The sequence below is a fragment of the Peromyscus eremicus genome, chromosome 2 (assembly GCF_949786415.1).
Source record: "Peromyscus eremicus chromosome 2, PerEre_H2_v1, whole genome shotgun sequence".
Taxonomy (NCBI): Eukaryota; Metazoa; Chordata; class Mammalia; order Rodentia; family Cricetidae; genus Peromyscus; species Peromyscus eremicus.
Genome location: NC_081417.1, coordinates 72,912,617 through 72,921,121, shown reverse-complemented (window position 1 = coordinate 72,921,121; position 8,505 = coordinate 72,912,617).

Below are 8,505 nucleotides of genomic sequence, written 5' to 3'. Positions count from 1 at the left end.
GGAGCACATTATCTATGGTGGGACACCTTACACAGTCTTGATGCAAGGGGAGGGGCCTGGACCTGCCTCTACTGAATGTACCAGGCTCTGCTGACTCCCCATGGGAAGCCTTACATTTTTGAAGGAGGAAAAGGAGGATGGGTTTGGGGGAAGGTTGGGGTGTGGGGGGGAGACACGATAGAAGATAGGGTGATCTGCCATTGATATATAAAATGAATAAAAAAATTCTTTTCTTAAAAATTAATTTATTTAGCAGGTATACGGTATTCCGTCTGCATGTATACCTGCAGGCCAGAAGAGGGTGCCAGATCTCATTACAGATGGTTGTGAGCCACCATGTGGTTGCTGGGATTGAACTCAGGACCTCTGGAAGAACAATCAGTGCTCTTAACCTCTGAGCCATCTCTCCAGCCCCCCTACCCCCCCAAAAAAATTCTTAACCAAAAAGAAATGGTAGGTAACACTGAATTTCAAGGGGAGAAAATGTAGATGCTTTTCTTTTTATTTAATGGCATTTTTATTTGAACCTAATTTTGTAATAGAAAAAATATTGTTTCTTTTTTTTAATTCTACTCTTAACCAGGTATGCTTTGTAAGCCTTTAATTCCAGCACTTGGGAGACAGAGGCAGGAGGATTGCTGAGTTCAGGGTCAGCCTACTCTACATAATGTGTTCCAGGGCAGACAGGGCTTCATCATGAGACCGTCTCAAACAAAACAAAACAAAAATCCTACACCACCACCAACTTCATTTTGCTAATGTGTTCTTAGGGTTAGAAGAGAATGGTACTAAACCAGTTGCTATTGTGTAGGGAGATGTGTGGGAGCTCGTTTTCGGGTTCCTCGTGGCTTTACCCAGAAGGTCCGAATAGAGGATGATTAGGACCACAGGCCTACGTGCAGGTGTCTGAGATGGTCTGCACTTGGCTGTGCTGGGGGAGGAGGTCTTTTGCTCCACCCCTTGGCGTCTCTATAAATACCCTGGGGCAGAGACAGTCGGGGCCCATTGGAAAAGGTTTCAGGCCCTCTCTAGGCTACCCTTTATTTCTATCTGTTTATCTCTGCAAGATTCCCTGCAATAAATCCTTCTATCTAATATTTCCTGCTGCTCACACTTAAGAAAACTCTGGGGAGCTGTGGGATTGGTGGGTAAACGCCCCACAGAGATGATGAGTACAAAGCAGTGTATGCAAGTATGTGGAGGTAAGACTATCTCTAGTGTCATTCTTTAGGTATGATCATCCTTTGTGTGGGTATATAAGGGGATATGTTCAATTATGTGTGTTTGGGAAGGCTATGTGCACTTGTGTTCTGCAGGTTTGGGGACTTGTGTGTGTCGGGTATATGTGCACTTCTATGAGGGCAGCAGCAAGCAGGCCAGAAGAGATTCAGTATTTTGATCTTTCACACTCTACCTTATTCCCTCAAGACAGAGACTCTCACTGACTTTGGAGCCAGGCTGGTGGTCAGAAACATTTATTTTTTGCTGCCTCCCCTGGTTCTGGGGTGACCGACATGCACACAGCCATGCTTGGCTTCCTACATGAGTGCTAATATCTGAATTCAGGTTAACATCTCATGCTTGCTCTCTGTCACTGAGCCATCCTCCTTCCTACCGCTTATACCCCAAAAACAAAGTCTATCACTAGCCTGGAAGTCACTATATGAGCAAGGGTGGGTAGCTAGAAATTCCCAGGAATCCTTCTGTCTCCATCTCCCCAGATCTAAGAGTAGACCTGCAGGCTGCCATGCTCAGTTTTATGTAACTTCTGGGAATGGAAATCAGATGATCATGCTTGAAATGACAAGCACTTTAATGGCTGAATTAACTTCCCAGCTCAAATCAAGTTCTTTTTATGAGTGTGCTACCTAATTTTAGGTCAACTCGAGAGTCATCTGAGAAGAGGGAATCCCAACTGAGAAAATGCCTCCATAAGGCCAAGGCTGTAAGCAAATATGGGGGACCCTTTCTTATTAGTTATTAATGTGGGAAGACCCAGCCCATTATGAGTGGTCCCAGGTTCTATAAGAAAGGAGGCTGAGCAAAAAACCATGGCAGCAAGCCAGTAAGCAACACTCCTCCATGGTCTCTACATCGGCTCCTACCTCCAGGTTTCTTCCCCCACTGCTTTTTTGGTGAACTGTTACATGGAACAGGGAGTGAAATAAACCCTTTCTTCCACAAGTCACTTTTGGTCGTGCTGTTTCATCACAGCAATATTAACTCTAATGCAGTGAGAAAAGACTTTCCCTCAAGTGGCAAGTAATTAATTGCTTGCTTGAGGGCATTTACCCCAGGCTGGCCTGAAGCTCATTATGCAGTGATTCTCTTGTCTCCACCTCCAAAGTGCTAATATTCAGGTGTGAGCTACCATGCCTGGCTGGCTTTTATTTATCTGAAATATATAAAGGTAGAAAGACTAGAGTATCATTCTTTATAGCTGAGTAAGTTTGAGTCACACAGCAAAGTGGCTTGCTTTGTGCTACCTGAGAAATTCACGATAGTGATGAAATCTGAATTCAGTTCTCCAGGCTCTTATCTAAAGCTTCTAACTACCCCGCCTCGATTAAATCCAATCTTTTCCCATATTCCCCAACTGATAATGTAAATGGAAGACAGCAAAGCTACACGCAATTATCTGTCATGGCTAACCGCGTCCACCTTATTATTATTATTATCCTCATCCACCGTTACTATTAAGCACAGTGAGCACTCCTCCAAACGTACTAAGGACAAACACTGAGGAGTCTCAGGGGACAGGAAAGACACTGGCAATTCAACCACCTCCTCTCTTCAAAGCGGCTGCAGCTGGCCCCTGCACACAGAACTTCTCAAGTCCTTCGCGGGGCATCAAACTCCTTCAGGGGGAACTCTGGTTAGCCGCCTGCCATTGTCCCTGTCCCTGGCGAGTTCATGCCTCCAGCCACTATTGAAGATGCAGGCAGAGCAGCGGGCTGCAGCAGTTCCTCCCCTGCCGAGGCACCTTGCCATGCACCGGTCCTCACGTCTCCTCGTTCTCCCCCATCCTCCGCTCTCACCACCCAGCTCAAATGATGACACCGTCCCGACCCGGCTTCTACGAGCGTCTCCATCAACCTCGGAAATCGAAGCGGGTCAGGACGATCAGCGGACCGCAAGGGCACGTGGGGACTACCTGCTTCCGTGAGGAGCGCAGCATGCCGGCGGACTGACTCACACATGGACCTGCGGCCGACCTCCGCTGCTCCACCGCCTAGGGCGGGTACCCCGAATGTGGCCGACCGCCAGTCCGGGTACCGGCGACCAGCGACACCTGCCTGAGGACGCCCGCCCAGAGCCCAGAGACACAGCCCGGGTGCCTCATCTTACCTCACTCCACAGCAGCGGCGGAGGCCTCGCTTTACGGCAGTCGCGGCAACCATCGTAAAGCGGCCTTGCTTTACGGCAGTCGTGGCAACCATCGCAAAAGGCCTCGCTTTACGGCAGTCACAGCAACTGTCGCAAAGCGGCCATCAAGCGCGCAGCCTCACAGGCTTTCCTCAGTAGTGTCTGGCGTGTCCTGGGACCGTCCGCGTTTTCTGCCACTTCACTGTCCCACGTTCTCGGAGCCCTGCTGTTTGCCTGGCCTTTAGAAAGCCGCAGGCAGCCAGCCCTTCAACAGCGCACCGAGGCTGCTGAGAGTTTAGAAAAACCTCAGCGAGCAAAGCAGAACTGTCTCCCCTGGTGTGCTGGTTCACCAGACAGTGCAGAGTGTGGGCTACATGCAAACTTCCGGTGGATAAGGATTCCTTTTGCTTTGCTTGCTTGCTTGCCGCCTCCCTCCCTCCTTCCCTCCTTCTTCCTATCTTCCCTTCTCTCTCTCTCCGTCTCTGTCTGTGTCTCTGTCTCCCACCCCCCTGGTGTGTAAACGCATGTACTAAGCAAACAGATTCAGAATAACTCCTTGGATTTTGCTTTGGATACCGTTACTTGCGATTTAGATACCATTGCTTCTGATTGGGGACAGAGTGGGAAAGATCACTAGGTAGTGATGTATAAGCTCATGAGGCTGAGCTGCCTAGTTGACATCCAGGTCTAGAAGATGCTGTCTTCCAGATTAGGACACGAAACAAACATAGACAGTTCTGGGACTGGCATCTTTTGCTTTCAATGGTGTAGTTTAAAGAGTTATAGGTAAGGAACCTCTGTGTGTGTGTGTGTGTGTGTGTGTGTGTGTGTGTGTGTGTGTGTGTGTTTGACAAAGCCAAGTATTTTTTGGAAATATTTTTCTAGATGCTCTAACGTGCCTGACATATTTTATAAGTAGTGAAACAACACATTATGTAAATACTTTTTGTTAGGATTCATTTGAAATATTATTTGGGGAGGAATAGCCAAACCCTTCCTGAGTTGACCACATTGTGTTTGTGCCCTGATTCCCGTAAGAAGGGCATGCATAGCTCAAGCCATTGTCCTCCATGGGTGGAAAAGAAACCACTGTCCCATTGTGTTTGGCTTTCCTGTGTACATAGTACATGTAAAGGACATAGCAGTCCTAACTTACAACATCTAGTCAGTCTAGATGTTAAAGAGGTTGCCAGTGTATGACAATGTAGAGGTAGTAGAACAATTTGTACTTTTTGTGTTAAAGGATTTTATTACTCTTCTTACATGTGTGCTGTTTACTGGACTGCTGTGTACATAGTGGACAACTGTCCTTACTTGAAACATCTGGTCTATCTAGATGTTTAGAAGTGCCCAACGTATGTTAAATGTAGAGGTAGTAAAATAATCACTTTGTAAATATCTTTTTGCTAAAATTCATGAAACACTGCCTTTTGGGAGTAGAATTTGAACCCCTCTGTGAGCAGTACTGTCTGTACTTGCTCAGTGGTTTGGAGGAAGTACTGGGAGGCAGCGCAGTCATGTGCTAGTGTGTTTATATGGGACCTTTCAGACGCCATTTCTGTAAATTTGCATTTTGTTTTGCTAGGTATATACTGTAAATAATGGACGAATCTGTGAAATCTTCAGCTTCTAGTCTCTAGATGTTAGAGAGGTTGCCAGTCTATGACAAAGTAAAATTAAAACATTGTGTACCCTGTTAAAATTTATAGGAAAGATTGTTCTGTAAATGATTTGGGGATATGAATTTGTTCAGCTATTTCTAAGCATTACATATACCTGTATTTGTCTGCTGGTTTGAAGGCAGAGAGGAGGAAGAAAGTGGGTCATCAAAGCCCAGAGGGTTGTGTTTAGAAGATACCTCAGAACCTTTGCTTTGCAAACAGTTATTTACCAGTGCAGTGTGAATAGCAGATAAGGTCTTAATGAAATCCCTAGTCTTTCTACATATTTAAAAATGCTTGATAATTTAAAAGTAGAAGTAGTAGAATACTATTTTGTGTAAATAGTTTTTGAAAAACTGGAGATACTATGTTTAGAATAGTTAACCCACCTCTGAGAACAGTGTACTAGCTGTACTTGTTCAGTGGATTGAGGAGGTGGGAGGGAAAAAACTGCAAAAAGATTCCATTAGTGTGCTAGACACCTTTAGCTTACTCGTCACCCCGTGTGGTAGATACACTTCATTTAACGTTGCTGTTCTGTATATAGTGTACAGACTGGACAAAGGAGTCCTCATTTTATGATCTCTAGTTTCTAGGTGTTGAAGAGGTTGCCAACGTATGACAAATGTGGAGTTAGTGAACTAACACATCCTGTATACTCTGTTAAAGTTCACACCAAGGTTGTCTTCTGAAGAGAGTTGTGAAAGTATCCAAGTGACAGGTGCCCATGTCATGTGGTACAGGGGAGAGGCTGGAGAAAAAGAAGGACGGAGACCAGAATGCTCTTAGCAGAAGATACTTTGAGATCTAACCACTGTTACATGTGTGTGGTTTCAACACTACTGTGTATATAGGGGACAAATTTATGTCCTCATCTGAAACATCTAGTCCTTCTAGGTGTTTAGAAGTGCACAAAGTATGTTAAAGGTAGATATAGTAACTAATACATGTTGTAAATTCTTGTTTAAACGCATGGTGAAATGCTGTCTTTGGGAAATGGAATGATAAAACCAGTTCTGAGCAACACAGACTTGTGCTGGTTTGGGAGGGGGGAAGAAAGAAAGCATATGAAGGGAGTAATACTAATGTAAGTTTTGGTAATGCAAGATTAGCCATTGTCCCTTTTATGTGTGTCTTATTTTGTGATATATCATGGATACAGAAGATAGACAAGTCCACATATGTAGTGCCTAGTCTTCCTATATGGTAAAGAGGCTGCCAGTGTGTGACAAAGTAGAGTTAGTGAAAAGACATGGTTTAAAGTTGTATTAAAATTCGTAGGGAAAAAAACCACTTAGGAAGTGAAATTGTTAATAACCCCACAAAAACATGACAGTTACATAAACTTGAACCCTGGGTTAAGAGAGATGGGAGATGAACAGCAAGAATTATTTTCAGGAAAAGAACCTAAGTACACAGAGCTCTTAGTTCATACTTTATTCCTCTACAATAAAATTCTGGCTCCTCAGCTTCACTTGTGTTCTCATGTATAGCTCCTCTCTTGCCTGATTTCTCTGCATTTATCTGCTGCCTTTAATCCCAGCACTCGGGAGGCAGAGACAGGCAGATTTCGAGGCCAGCCTGGTCTCCAAAGTGAGTTCCAGGAAAGGCGCAAAGCTACACAGAGAAACCCTGTCTCGAAAAACCAAAAAAAAAAAAAAAAAAAAAAAAGTGGCTGAGATCATCGTAGGAGTTTCACACCAAATCTATACATCAATTGGGACAAATTTCACATCTTTTGACTTTTCTAATGCTTGACACAGTGCCTCCATTTATGTAGGTCTTCATTGGTTTCTTTCTTGTTATATATATGCATTTCCTTTTATAGATAGTTGGATTAGCATAAACTAGGACTTTTCACTCTGTGCCCTGGGGTATTTCTTTACAATTTTGACTTTAGCTCAAATAGTATAAAAGAACTTTCTAGAGCTCTTTGCCCATGTCATGGTTCTCCACAGTGGGTGTGTTCCCTGGCTACCATGAGCAGATAAGCCAAACTCTGCATGATGAGAGATGTCATGTGGCTGACTTTGTCAGAGAAATTTTGGATTCCAGGGTATGTGTGTATACCTCTATGGTTTCCAGACTCAAATTTTAGAAATATTGTATTTGTGGCAAGTTTATTATTTTACCAGTTTCGAATGCTTAGTGGATTTTTATTTCTAGTTCAAGTTTTGAAAAACACAAAAAAAAAGCACAAGAGATTAAAACATTTTATTAATCATCCCAAAGTAGGTTATAAATTACAAATTCAGATCAGAGTAATAATATTAAAAGTGTTTTCAGCAGTACCATAAACTATACCTTAAGACAAAAACCAAATAGTAAACTGGTATGCTACACTGAAATCTCATGTTTAAAATATTACTTTGTCTAGAAAATTCACATACATGTTCATGGGCATACACATGTTGACAGAGCTACATGGTTTGCATTTAACAAACTCATGAACTAGTTTTCATGCTTTGAATAAATTGCCAGAAGGTTGTAAGAGCTTAGAGTTTTTAAAGTGTATGACAGAATACCTTATATGATGAAGCTTTCCTATACACTCCCTTCTGTGAAGGTACTCATAAGTAGAAGTTTGGATGACTACATGGGCCCTCAGGGAAATTCTATTCAGTTGGGTCCAGGAATTATAGTGACAAATTCTAGCCTAGGTAAGAGGGTACAGAAACAAATTTCTCAGAAAAATTTAATTTGCTTACTGGTCCTATATGAAAGGTCTCAACACTGAATTGGTCTGCTTGCCTATAATTAACTACAATTAGTATTTTGCTCTAAAGTGAAGTGACTTAAAACAGCATTACATACCCTACCGAGTCTTGCTTAGTTTAGAAAAAACATAAATGTGTGGGCTGATGATTGACATGAGTATATTCTCATTCTCCCTCTCTCTCCCTCCCTCAATACAGGGTATTTATTACACAGTAGCCCAGGATGGGTTGAAACTCACTATGAGCCAAGGCTGGCCTTGAACATGGTGATCCTTCTGCTCAGACTTCTGGTGCTTTGTACTGATCCAGGCCTCACACATGCTGGGCAAGAAGACTCCACCAGCCCACATGTCTACCTAGGGTAAGTAGTAAATGACTAAACATTCCAAAGCTTTGGTTCTGTGAGTCATTGCATAGAGTGACGTTTTCCAGGGTCACAGGCCATTTGTGAAAATCAGTCCTCTCCATGCACCATATGGATCCTGGGATCCAACTCAAGTTGTCAGATTTGGTGACAAGTACTTTTACCCGCTAAGCCATCTCATCAGTGCCCCGCCCCCATGTTATTTCTAAGCAACTTCTGGCATGCCACCTTCTGAGTAAGGCAGTGTATCCTCACCTGCAATTTCTGTGTCCTAGTTAAATGATTTTGGACAAGAAAGAAACATTCCTCCTTAGCGTCTTTTGTCACCTCAGGCCTTCAATGGGGATGGCAGGAACACCCCAAAGCACGTGTTACTGAGACACCGGAGTGACGTGTC